Source organism: Panthera onca, chromosome A2 (assembly GCF_046562875.1).
Source record: "Panthera onca isolate mPanOnc1 chromosome A2, mPanOnc1 haplotype 2, whole genome shotgun sequence".
Taxonomy (NCBI): domain Eukaryota; kingdom Metazoa; phylum Chordata; class Mammalia; order Carnivora; family Felidae; genus Panthera; species Panthera onca.
The window spans coordinates 68,750,748-68,764,490 of record NC_138340.1 but is presented as its reverse complement, the minus strand read 5'-3'; the positions used below and the strand labels follow the sequence as shown (position 1 = coordinate 68,764,490).

At 37.7% G+C, this 13,743-nt stretch overlaps 1 long non-coding RNA gene across 1 annotated transcript; it reads left to right on the top strand.

The window, feature by feature from the left end:
• The first annotated feature begins 317 nt into the window (after positions 1-317).
• On the top strand, positions 318-13,495 carry LOC132679019 (uncharacterized). The gene is made up of 3 exons (XR_013554051.1): positions 318-1,888; positions 10,559-10,945; positions 13,315-13,495. It is a non-coding gene; the product is annotated as an uncharacterized LOC132679019 (long non-coding RNA).
• The last annotated feature ends 248 nt before the right edge of the window (positions 13,496-13,743 follow it).

The following is a 13,743-nucleotide window of genomic DNA, read 5'->3' as shown; positions in this document are numbered from 1 at the left end:
CTGCTCATGAGCGTTGCAAAATAGACCTGAACAAAACGGTATTTGGATTTCAGGTTTTGAGATTCTTTAGAGTTACGTTTTAATCTCTTTTCTCCCTTGTGCGGGTAAATTTTATGTGTCAACTTGACAAGCCTTGGAGTGCTCAGACTAAACATTATTTCTGGGTGTGTCTGAGAGAGCATTTCTGGATAAGATTATATTTGAATTGGTTGATTTCTCCCCTAGTGTGGGTGGCTGTCTTCCAATCCAAGGGCCTAAATAGCACAAAAAGCAGAGGAAGGTAGAATGTACCCCTTTTATTCCTGTCTCATACTGTTTGAGCTGAAGCATCTCACCCTATCTTTTCTGTCCTCAGTTTGGGATTTACACATCAGCTTTCCTGCTCCTCAGGTCTTTGGGATCAGACTAAATTATACCACCAGCTTTCCTGGGCCACGAGCTTGCCAAAAACACTCTGTGGGACTTCTTAGCCTACATAATCACATGAATGGAACCCATTTCTCATAAGTCCCTCCCTCCTTCTCTCTCTCTCTCTCCCTTTCTCTCTCTCTCCCTTTTAGATACGTTTATGCAGACAACTCTAATACATCTCTCTCATTCTTTCATCCTTTTCCCCCACTGCAGGAGGCAGGAAGCTTTTGTTGAGGAAGAATTGGGAAGACATACCCTTGCCCCTCTAGTTCTCCCGCAATAGTCGACATTTGGATTCACCAAACTTGAGCCCTGGATTGAAGGCCTTCCATTTTCAGCTCTCTCTATAATAAGATGGGTAAGTGGGCCTAATTCTAGGTTTCCATTTTGAGATTTATCTGTGGCTACAGACCTAAACCACGATTACAGCAACTCTAACAGTAATTGAGCTCACTTTTTAGTCGCCATCTTCTTGACTCATTTGTTTTTGTTTTTGCTTTGTTTGTTTTCATTTGGTTTTAAACTCTGGCAGGAAAACAAGGGTATCCAACGTACAGTGTGGGTAAAGTTGTAGGTAAGGATGAAGGAAAGCAGTGTTCATTAAAATCCTATTCTGAATCAAGCTCTGAGCTGCACAGTTTATATGAGCGCCATCTGTTGGGTCCTCGGGAACACTAGGTTTACTCTCTGGTATATTAGTTTTGATCCCCCCCCTTCCCCGTGCAAGCCCTGGGAAAAGACTTAGCTGTAGTAGTTGATACAACAGGTGATCCCAGGAAGCACTCAGGAAACAGAGGAGAAAGACAAGGATGGTTGGAACGTGGGTCGGTCATGCAGCACGGAGCGTTATCTCCATGGGCACTTGGTGTTGAACCCTACTGAGAGGCCACTTGAGGAGCCTCAACAGTAAGTGAAGTTATTCACTTACCAATAACTATCTCTCATTGTTTGAGATCTGTTCCTGGTGCATTAACTTTTGGGCCACTTTCAGCCTGCCCCGCAGAAAGGCTGAGCAGCTTTGCAAGTCAGAGAAAGTTCTTTGAGAAACACAGAGGCATATACATCAACTTCTGAGATGACTCTTCGGGTCATTCAAGGGAATATGGACAGGTCATTAACTGAGGCTGCTATACTTCTATTGCATTTCATTGATAAGGAGATTGACCCCAAAATGTTTCAGTAACTTGTCTGAAATCACAGGGTTTATTGGACCTTATTTAAACTTTGGTCAGATTAAGATATCCACTACCCAAATCCCACCCCCACCTACTGCTTTTGGCTGGGTGTGAACTCTTTCCTTAACTCCGTCTTACCTCTTGCTGCTGGGCCTGGGAGAGAAAAGGTGTGGCTGTATCTTCTGGTGAGGAGAACAGTCAAACATTATACAGCAAGATGAAATCAAAGAGTGATGGGAAACTGAATGCAACTTTTTCTGGAGATTGCTACCATACAAAAAAATCGGCCCAGCCTGCACCAGGTAAATACCTAGAAAATCTTAATTGAGCTCTGATGATTTCTCCTCACTCAGCTAACGTGGAGGGATGTTAGTGGAGACAACTGTGACGTCAATGGCCTGACAGATCCACACGGTTTTTGTGAAATCTGAGCATACTCCTTTGTATGCCGGCCGGGGGCTGGATGAAGGGAGGAGCAGACTCTAGCCATGGCCACTTGACGAAGCCAGAGCAGCGAGAATAATGTACATTCTAGCTGGTCTGTAGTGCTTAATTTGAAACATGAGAAGTTCTAGTGAAAAGAGCTCCTATCTTAAGGTACTAAGCCTTACGCACTGTCCTGCTTTCACTGATAGATTTTCAAGGGTTGTATGAAGTTACAGTGAAAAAAAAATACCACCTTGCATATATTTCTTGTGACATTCCTCCTAAAACATCATTCTTCTCAAGATTGATACCTGAAGATCTGTGGGTATATAGTAATTGTCTTTCGTTTGCTACAGCCATCTGATGACCTGCAGAATGGAATTGGAGTTGTCTAGAATGGATTGGGGGCTGTCTAGACTGAATAGGACTCACCAGAAAAGGTCATAAGGAGATTCTAGTTTGAACAAGTCAGTGAATCTCACTGGGGATGGTTGCCATATTAGAGCCTACTAGTCTTGACAAGGATATTTTTTTAACAAAGAGTTATATATATAATATATGTAATACATACATGTATATAATCATACATATAGCTGTAATCTTCACATATATAATATATATATACATAAAATCTTTCATATTAGAAAATAATATATAATTTTTTATAATCCCAGCACCAGAATGTTCAGAAGTCTTATAATACATTTTTTCGCTCAATTATGTATGAGTGTTTTCTTCCTTAATTTTATATTAGACACCTTTATATGCTCTTACATTATTTGTGGATGACAACTGACACCATGCTTTTTAGTAGGAGAAGTTCTGCTTTCTGCTAATAGCAAAATTTATATATTAGGATATCCATGTGTGGCTTTTAAATCGTTCTGCATTTCATTGCATTTGCTTTTTCTTTTCTCTTCCTTCCTTCCTTTATTTATTTATTTATTTATTTATTTATTTATTTATTTATTTTTGGATAGTTGGATGCAGAACAGGCCTTAATTATACCCTGAAGGTCAGACTCACATACACATCTCGTGATTGAACATTGAGCCATTTGCTAACTTTAGGATTAATCAGATCATAGGTGCAGAAGTATTAATTTAGAGGACAGCTAAGGAACACATGGTTCAGAGGTGGCCCTAAGTTCCAGAGGTGCATACCATGCTTGAGAAAGCTTCTGCTGGGGTTCCTGGGTGGCTCAGTGGGTGAAGCATCTGACTTTGCCTCAGGTCACTGTCTCATGGTTCGTGGGTTCGAGCCCCGCATCGCGCTCTGTGCTGACAGCTCAGAGCCTGGAGCCTGCTTCGGATTCTGCGTCTCCCTCTCTCTTTACCCTTCTCCTGCCTACACTTTGTCTCTCTCTCAAAAATAAATAAGAATCGGGGCACCTGGGTGACTCAGTGAATTAAGCGTCTGACTTCGGTTCAGGTCATGATCTCACATTTCGTGAGTTTGAGTCCCATGTTGGACTCTGTGCTGACAGTGCAGGGCCTTGAGCCTGCTTGGGATTGTGTCCCTCTCTTTCTGCCCTTCCCCTTCTCACACCCTGTCTCTTTCTCTCTTTCCCTCTCTCTCTCTCTCTCTCTCAAAAATGAATAAACATTTAAAAAAAGAAACTTCTGCTGACTTTCTCAGTCATCTTATTTATGCCATCCTGAATGCAAATATTGCAGATCTAAGAACTTTACCTCTTATTATTACTTTTTGCCATGTTCTTGCATGGTCCAAGTGTATATAATGACTTCTTTTTTTTAATTTTTTTTTTACATTTATTTATTTTTGAGAGACAGAGAGAGACAGAGCACGAGTAGGGGAGGGGCTTAGAATGGGGGAGACGCAGAATCTGAAGCAGGCTCCAGGCTCTGAGCTGTCAGCACAGAGCCTGACGCGGGGCTCGAACTCACGGACCGTGAGATCATGACCCGAGCCAAAGTCGGATGCTTCGCCGACTGAGCCACCCAGGTGGCCTTATAATGACTTCTTAAATAGCAGACTAATCTACACACAGCATGTACTTATATGCAGGTGTAGCCCACAGATGGCCACATGAGGAAAATGGTGCTGGTATCCTTTTCCTGTGGTGTCTTCTGCATTTAAGCTACAGGCCTGTCAGACATCTCCTAGACGAGAACTTCCACTTGTCCTTCATTCTCTTTTCCTATGATTTGAATCCACTATGTTGTGGCTTTATTCCACCTGCTCTTTATGTCATACGTCCAACTATTTCTCTCTAGTTACTAGCGTGTAGTATCTGTGAACTTCACACGCACAAAATAAAATTTTAATTTGCTTTTGCCTTCTCCTTCCTTTCTTCCATGATATTCACTTAAAAAGTATAATTTAGCTTTTAAATCTATATTGCAATGTTACGGTCACATATTAGTTTATGAATATTAGGTTATTTGTGACTTTTACACTGTTATGAAAGTGTGTTACATATTTGCTTGGATTGAACCACATTCTGTTTCCTGATGTGTTTCCTGACTGATTACATCTCTAGTTGTGAGTTCCAGTTGGCTCATCAGGCAGCTAGTTCAGATACAGAAATATGTGGGTATGTGAGCCGACTTCTTTTCTAAGAGCATTAGATATATAGTTTTTTTCTCTTACTTTTCTCATTCCTAGAGTATATAGAATTATTTAGTAATAACATGCTCTACACAAAACTGTATATGTTTCATTATATTTAATCATCTAGGGTTTTAAAATAAAAATCTGAAACTCTTCTGATTTCAAACTGTATTTGTTGATTTAGGCCTGAGTACGTCTGAAACCTCTCTTTGGGGTAAGTTTGAAATTTCGTAGGTTTGGGTTTTACTCACTACTGGTGGAGCTATTAGGTGAGTTAATTTGAAAATCTAGAGGCTTCAGAGAAGAATACCTATTTCTCGTATTTATCTTGCTACTTCTACTCTTTCTAATAATCCATTCTTTACTCCGATAATTTCTTTCTTACATGAGCAAGAGATTCATTACTTATCTTCAAAACTTTATGTTCTTCTTGCACAGTTTGAATTTTATTTATTACAGAGAGGATACTTTTTATTTCACAGATTTCCTTTATATAGAAGTTTATCTGCTTTTTTTTTTGCCTTATTTCTATGTTTTAAGTTGGACATGGTATTTTTGATCCCGTGGATGATATTTTAGTCTCAGAATATTCCCTTTTTACCAGTTCACGGGGGCCTTTTTGTATGTTTATTGTTTCTGCTTGTTTATGTCTGGGAAGAAAATAGAATTTTGCCCTGATTTTATTCTTAGTATGTTTGCCTTTATTGTTGACAAGCTCTGCTTTTGTCCTTGTTTTTGTTTTTGTGTTAAGGCATGACAATCTGTGCCACCAAACTCTCCGTTCTCTGAGAGAAGAGAATTAGTCTCTCTTAGTCACTTTGCATCCCCGGGCCCTATAACAATACATGGCAAGCGTATCATTCTTTCTTTTTTTAATTTTTTTTAACGTTTTATTTATTTTTGAGACAGGAAGAGACAGAGCATGAATGGGGGAGGGTCGGAGAGAGGGAGACACACAATCTGAAACAGGCTCCAGGCTCTGAGCTGTCAGCACAGAGCCCGACGCGGGGCTCGAACTCACGGACCGCGAGATCATGACCTGAGCCGACCCCGGACGCTCAACCGACTGAGCCACCCAGGCGCCCCAAGCGTATCATTCCTAATGAAGGTTAGTTTATGAAAAGCACAAAATCAGCACCTCCATGAGGTCATTGGCCAATGGGATTTACAGCACACTGGTGGGTACGGACTGTGTTCATACCAAGTGGTCCACATAAGGCGATAGCTCAGGTTCAGAACGTTTATGTGGGATGTCTCACGTATCCAGCAAAGGGCCTTGAGCAGTAAGAAACATCAAGACTGATTTCTGAACAATGACAAAATCTTCAACTCTACTGCTCACCATTTTCTTCTCTCGGATTTGGTGCCGTTCTACAGAAACATGTATAGTTTTAAGTTTCAACGTTTAAAAGGCACAAGTGAATTTCAGAAAATGCCAAACCCTAATATTTGAAATAGATTTTCAGAGGCACATTAGATACTAATGGAGCCATCTAGAAACATAAAATTTTACTACTCAAAACGGTTGATTAAAAACAACAACAACAACAACAACAACAACATTAGGGATGAATGAGACTATACAATTTTCATTCAAAATAACATCGCTATCTATAAATGATATGGCAAAAACTAAGGGTGTATTTCCAAGTTTTATGAGATTTATAAATCAGATTTATGAAAATGTTATTACTTCCAGCATATCTTTAATCTTAATATATTTTTCTCCCTGAATAGTCTGATAAAACTGCAAAAGTAATATGTCCCTGAAAGAGCAAATATTTGAGGGAATTATTAATATTAAATAAAACACATTTCCCAAGTGTGTCATCAAGACATGTAATCTAGAGAATAACATTAGATTTAATATTCTCCATCCCAGGCTCTGCAGGCATTATTGATCATATCTACAGCTCTATGTGGGATTTTATATTAGCGAACTTGAGTGGATGATGGACTGTGTGTTTCATGTTGCATCTGATATTGTAGTGATTTTATTAGAACTTGACGAAATATATTCTATAGTCAATTCAGTTGATTAATGCCCTTTCCTCGTGAAATTACATGGATTTGGATTCAATTGCTTTGGAACAATTCTCCATTCTATTGTGTACCATGGCCTGCCAATCCAAACTATGCATCAGATATACGCAATGGGTTTTGTAGAAATTTAGAAACAGAATGTTTTAGGTGAGTTACCAGGAGTAATATTATCTGGGCTACTTGTCTTGTGGTCTTCTAAAATATAGTAAGTGAATTCACTGCATTCCAGTGAATCCGTGATTCATGATGTTGAAATTCCATTAAATAAAACGATATAAACTTCTGTCAATCGATGAGCTTTTCAATTAAAAGTTGAAAAGATTGGCAGGTAACCATCTTTATAGTGACCTGGCGAATATATCCTCTCCTTGGAAATACAGTACGCAGAGAGACAATCAGTCCTGAGCTTGCTAAAAAGACTATTTTTACATGGTTTAAAGATGTATAACATCGTATTAACAAAATCAGATATCATGGTATACTCAACATGGATATTGAAGGAGAGGGAATATTGGTGTCTGATTTTCAAGAGCAACATCTTCCCAAGAAGGTGTTTTTCTGAGTTGCGTCTATTTCAATTGTTCTTTGTTTTCCAAGCTGACAATATTCTCGCCTCTAACTGGCATATTAATCCTCTACCTTGTCAGTTAGATTATACACTGGTTTTGCTCTGGCCTCTAAACTACTCTGTCTTCGTAAGCTAAATGTAAATATTTATGATTCAATTATTTGCATGTTCTGTCATTCAATTATCAGAAGGAAATCTTATTTTTTCTTATTTCCAAGTTTTCAGGGATATATGTGTTTATGAAACCATGTGAACAGCAGTCAGAGAATATAACATCACCTCCAGGATACATCCGTCAATATAACTGCAGATGTTAATATTTCTCAACATTCAGATTTGTTCAGTAAAACTATCATCGCATATTATTACATCCTATGTGAGTTTTCTCATGCTAACAGTATGGATAGATTTTATTCATCTACTCAATTTTCACATACTTGTTGTTCCTTGGAATTTGTATGACACAAAAGTAATTGAAAAGTAATAATGAATCAATGCGTATTAAATATCTTCCTTTAAAATTTTTGTTTTTGGTTATGTATTTGAATTTCAACTTCTATAATTTTATTCTCTGAAAATATCAGGAAAGATTAGGAGTGAAAACAAAAACACAGGGGGAAGTCCAAATCCTCACCATCTGATAATTTCCTTTTCCCTAAATTCAAACACTGTTTTCCACAACAAATTCCGTTTGAACATTTTCCAGCGTCCTCCTAATTTATGGACTGATGTTAAGGACAGTTGACAATATTCAGTCATTATTGTGCAAATCTGATGAAGATTTACTTTTTATAAACAGCTGTTTTTCTAAATTAAAACTTCAATTGTCTATTGGATTTACATCAAAGTTCTTACATTTTGGTAGTCCACATTGTTAAAACTTACTTCTTTATCATATTTAGGGATCATTCCAAGTTCTCTTTCCCCAGTGAAACCTTGTGTTTCAAAGAGTGCCACGTTCCTCTTCTCTAATCTTCAGTGTAAGTGTTTCCAACATGGTGTCACAGGTCCTTAACATCCTAAAATCTTCTCTTATCCAACTCTGTGTCCTGTAAGTTTCCCCAATATCATGATTCAACACACATGATTCAACTATTAAGTTTCCCTGTGAATGTCCATGTTGTGTCACTTGTACATTGCATGACCTTTGGAGGTGTTCTGGGGAGTGGAGGGGAAGTTCTACTTGCTCTTACCTTCTCCACCCCAATTTTTTTTCCTACTCCTTGGAGCTACCTGAAACTAACAATATGCTAAATCTATAAAAATAGGAAAACCATATCAAGAGTGGCAACATAGCAATAATGTGTTTCTATCAGCCTCTCATCTAATACCTATCATTTTCTATCTTCATGTGTGTGTATGTGTGTTTGTTTGTGTGCACGTGTGTGTGTGTGTGTGTGTGTATAGAAAGAGAGAGATGGGAGTTTTAGTGCCTCTCAAATATTAATTAAATTGAGTGGATCTTAACAATTTATCAGCAAGTAGTATTTTCTGTTCACAAATAAGGTGTCAAAAAACACATAAGAATGGATTTAAACTTGCTGAATGTGTGGGAGCCTGGGTAGTGTGGCTCAGTTTGTTGAACAACCAACATCGGCTCAGGTAATGATTTGGCAGTTAGTGGGTTTGAGCCCTGCATCGGGCTCTGTGCTGACAGCTCGGAGCCTGGAGCCTGCTTCAGTTTCTGTGTCTCCTTCTCTCTCTGCCCCTCCCCCACTCACACTCTGTCTCTTTCTCTCTCAAAAATAAATAAACATTAAAAAAATAAATTAAAAAAAACCTTGCTGAATGTAAAGACTGAACCTCAAATCACTGTAGCCATTGGCAATTGCCTCTTCTATTAGTTCAGACGCGAGCACTGCATGCGTTGTGCATAGCCTACTTTTATTAAAATAAAAAATTGAACACATACCAAAAATCGAACTCTAGTTTTATTCTCTGTACTTTTATTTAGAAAGTTATAAAAGCCACACAATTTTTGGGGAAAGCAGCACTACGAGGTCCTTAGTGTCCTTATCTCCTTTCAGCAAGCCAACAGTGCTGAGAAGGCCCCTCGAGCCCAGGGTGAGCTCTGGACCTGAGGGTCAGGAGAGGGTGCTTCATTCCCAGTCCAGGCCCAAGCTTCCTCCACCAGTGTCCACCGACTTCCATGGATTGAGAATTCCCAGGAAGAGCCATCTCCTGGGATCCTGGGACCAGAACCATGTAGCCAATGAGCAGGATGTGTGGGATCTGAGGAACTTGGGGACTTGACTCCTGCTTCCAGCTCTTTCCCAAGTGGCAGCTGACACTGAGGCTCGTGCTCATCTACGGACAAATCCAGCCCCAAAGCCCCAGTCCCCAAGAGAAGCCAGTTCAGAGGTCATGTAAGGGAGCAGGGCTGAATTATAAAAAGCAACTGGCTTATAATGAGGACCCAAATATTTATAAACAGTATAGCCCACTTTGGAGCCCAGATCCAGACCCAGATAAATAGCACTGTGAAAATGGCAGGCAGCCTGGTGCACAGAGGTAAGGGAAGGATGGACCTAGAAGCTCTAACACTAGGTGCTAGGATGGTTGTTGCAAGAGGTGACCCCTCTAGAACCCCAGACGCTATGAGGAACTCAATAACTAGGGCAATGAATAAAATGATCATGTGTTAGGCAATTCCCTTGGAACCCTTCTTACTTTTTGAGCTCAGGGAACCAACAGGCCAGACCAGTTGCAAACTAGAAGGCCAAGATGTCAGAGAGGACAGAGGGCACTGTTTGCGGGGGCAGGGTTTGTGGGACTCGTTGTATCCTCCATGCTGACATCCCCAGTGGGACCTGCACTGGGTGTCCTGGAGTCCTTCCGCTGTCCCCAGCTTATACCAGCTCCTAGTCTTTATGTATTATATATATATAATATATATATATTATATGTATATATGTATATATATACATATAATATATATAAATTAAATATAAATTATATAGTTTATATATAAGTTAAATATATATTTATATATACATAAATTTATTTAATATTTATTATATTTTTAAATATAAAATATTTATATATATTAAATTTATATATAAATATATTATATATAAAATTATATATAAATCATATATATAAATATATTTATTTACATATAAATATATATTAATATATTTATTTACATATAAATACATATTAAATTTATATGTAAATAAGTATAAATCTATTTTTATATATTATATATTATTCTATTATATATATTATATTATGAATATATTTTTTTCAGGATAGTCATACATTTTCAGGATACTTTATAAATACTATATATAAATTTATACATACTGTATATAAATATATTTTATTTATACGTAAATAAATATAAATCTATTTTTTTCAGGGTAATTATACATTTTCAGGATACTTTGGAACTCCAGACAGTGGATCCAAGCATGGAAACAAGCATATAAGATCCAGCAATACATGGAAATTGGAACAAGCAAATAGATTATACTGACAAGTGGCTGAGTCCTCTCACAACTGTATATCCTTGAGAAGTAGTTCTAGTACAGTAGGAAAATTAGTGAAAGCAATAGAGGATTCTGGAATTGAAAGGATTGATGTTATGTGCTTGTAGCAAGCAGGGATCTAGTCTTCCGATATATGAACATGGATCATTGAAGTACCATGCGATGCTTTGCCCTGAAAAGCCAGAGAAGAATGGGCCCCAAGAACTGGTGAGAGTAAGCAGCAAGAATGTGGAGGAACGTGGAGCTCTTTAACCTGAGTAAGCTCGTACTTAGCTATTAGCCCTTGGTTAACAGACCAGGTGGGAACACAGCATTGTAGTGTTCCCCCAACTTGCTACATGGCTTTCAGAAAATTAACTAATCATGTCATAATATGAGTTCTTCACTTTTAGTATTTTTTTTAATTTTTGCAGCTGTGTTAATTTTGTAGAAAAATTGAGCATGAAGTTCCCGTATGACCCTTCTCACCCCCACAAAGTTCCCCTATTCTTAATATCTCACATTAGTGTGGTTAATTTATTATAACTGATGAACTGATATTTATACATTATTCTTTTTTCTTTTAATTAATTTATTTTTATTATCCTTAAATTCCAGTATAATTAATATACAGTGTTATGTTAATTTCAGGTGTATAATATAGTGATTCAACAATTCTGTACATTACTCAGTGGTCATCATGGAAAGTGTACTCTTAATACCCTTCACATATTTTTGTACATTATTTTTTTTAATTTTTTAATGTTTGTTTTACTTTTGAGAGAGAGAGAGACTGCTGGAGAGGGGCAGAGAGAGAGGAAGTCACAGAATCCGAAGCAGGCTCCAGGCTCTGAGTTGTCAGCGCAGAGCCTGACGTGAGGCTCGAACTCACGGACTGTGAGATCATGACCTGAGCCGAAGGCAGATGCTTAACCGGCTGAGCCACCCAGCCGCCCCTCTATACACCATTTTTTAACTAAAATCCATTTCATTAAGTTTCATTCTTTGTGTTACACTGTGGGTGTCTAGAAATGTGTAATGTCATGTATCCACCATTACAATATCATATAGAACAGTTTCCCTCCCCTAAAAATCCCCAAGGTTTCTTCTCTTCATCCTTCCTACTGTCCCTCCTGTCAATAGCTTTTTACTGTCTTCACAGTTAGTCTTTTCTAGAATGTCATATAATTAGAATCATACCATATGCAACCCTTTCACACTAGCTGCTTTCCCATAGCAATGCACATTTAAGGTCCTTCCATGTTTTGTCATGGCATGAGAGCTCATTTCTTTTTATCACTGAATAACATTCCATTGTATGAATACAACCCAGTTTGTTTATTCATTTACCCATCAAAGGGAATTTTAGCTGCTTCCACTTTTTGGCAACGGCGAATATAGCAGCTATAAATATTAATAGACATGTTTTATACACAATATACAAACATGTAAAATATATAAACGTATATTTTTAATTCATTTGGCTAAATACCTAGGAATGATGTGTGGGGTCATATGATAAGACTAAGTTTAGAATTGTAAGAAACTGCCAAAGTGCTTTCTAAAATATCTGTACCGTTTCATATTTCTGTCACCAGTGAATCAGAGTTCTCCTGCTCCACATTCCTTGCTGGAATTTGGTGTTGTCAGTATTTTGGCTTCTAGCCATTCCGATAGGCATGTAGTGATATTTTAGTTTAGTTTGTAATATCCTAATGACGGATGATGTTGAACAGTTTTCCATACGCTTATTTTCCATCCACTTATATTTGGTAAGGAATATGTTAAATCTTTTAAAAAATTTTTTGACGTTTTATTTTATTTTTTGAGAGACAGAGAGAAACAAAGCGGGAGCAGGGGAGGGGCAGCGAGAGAGGGAGACACAGAATCTGAAGCAGGCTCCAGGCTCCGAGCTGTCAGCGTAGGGTTTGAACCCATGAACACCAGATCATAGACCTGAGCTGAAGTTGGACACTCAACGGACTGAGACACCTAGGCACCCCTGGAACATGTTAATATCTTTTGCCCTGTGTTTCATGTTTGCTTTGTTTCCCTAATGCTGACCTGTAAATGTTTTTTGATTATTTTGGATACAAATCTTTTAGATGTGTGTCTTGGAAATATTTTCTCCCTGTCTGTGGGTTCTTTTAATTCTCTTAGCAATTTCTTTTACAGAGCGGTTCCCGAACTTGTAAGAAAAGCATGTAGTTTCTCTGCATTAAGTATGATGTTAGATGTAGTTTTTGTATAGATATTCTTTATCAAATTGAAGAAGGTCCCGTCCATTCCTAGTTTACTGAGAGTTTTCATCATTAATGGCTGTTAACGCCTGTCAAATATTTTTTCTCCATCTATTGATATGGTCATATGGGTTTTCTCTAGTCTGTTGATATGATGAATTACATTAATTGATATTCAAATTTTGAACCAGATTTGAATATCTGGAAAAATCCAAGTTGGTTGTGCTGTATAATTCTTTTTATGTGTTGTTAGTTTCAATTTGCTAATATTTTTTGAGCAATTTTAAGCTATGTTCATAAGAAATATTGATCTATACTTTTGTTGTAATATCTCTGCATTGTTTTTGTATCAGGGTACTGTTTCCCTTATAGAATAAGTTAAGAGTTATTTCTGTTTCCATTTTCAGGAAAATATTGTGGAGAATTGGCTTTCCTGAGTTTCTCATTTGCTTCATTGAAGATATTTATGCATAACCAATACAATAATTAATGAGCATTGTAGCAGATGATGGACTTAGAGTTTATTACATTCTGTTTATTACATTGCGGCCAATAAACCACATCCTTTGTAATAAAAACTATTATAGCGCTGGCTTCTGATATGGCTTACATTGATAAGTAATTTCATCGCTCATCATGTTCTTCATTTTGGTGTAAAAATTTAGAGTGTTTACTCTGGAGGCAGATAGACAAGTGTCCTTTTGACCTTGGTAGTTACTAGTTACCAGTTATATGACCAGATCAATTGTACTTAACTTCTCTAAACTTTAGTTTCATAAAAAAATGGAAATGACAGTAGTAACAGTCTCTAATGGCTGCTGTGGGAGTCAGAGTTA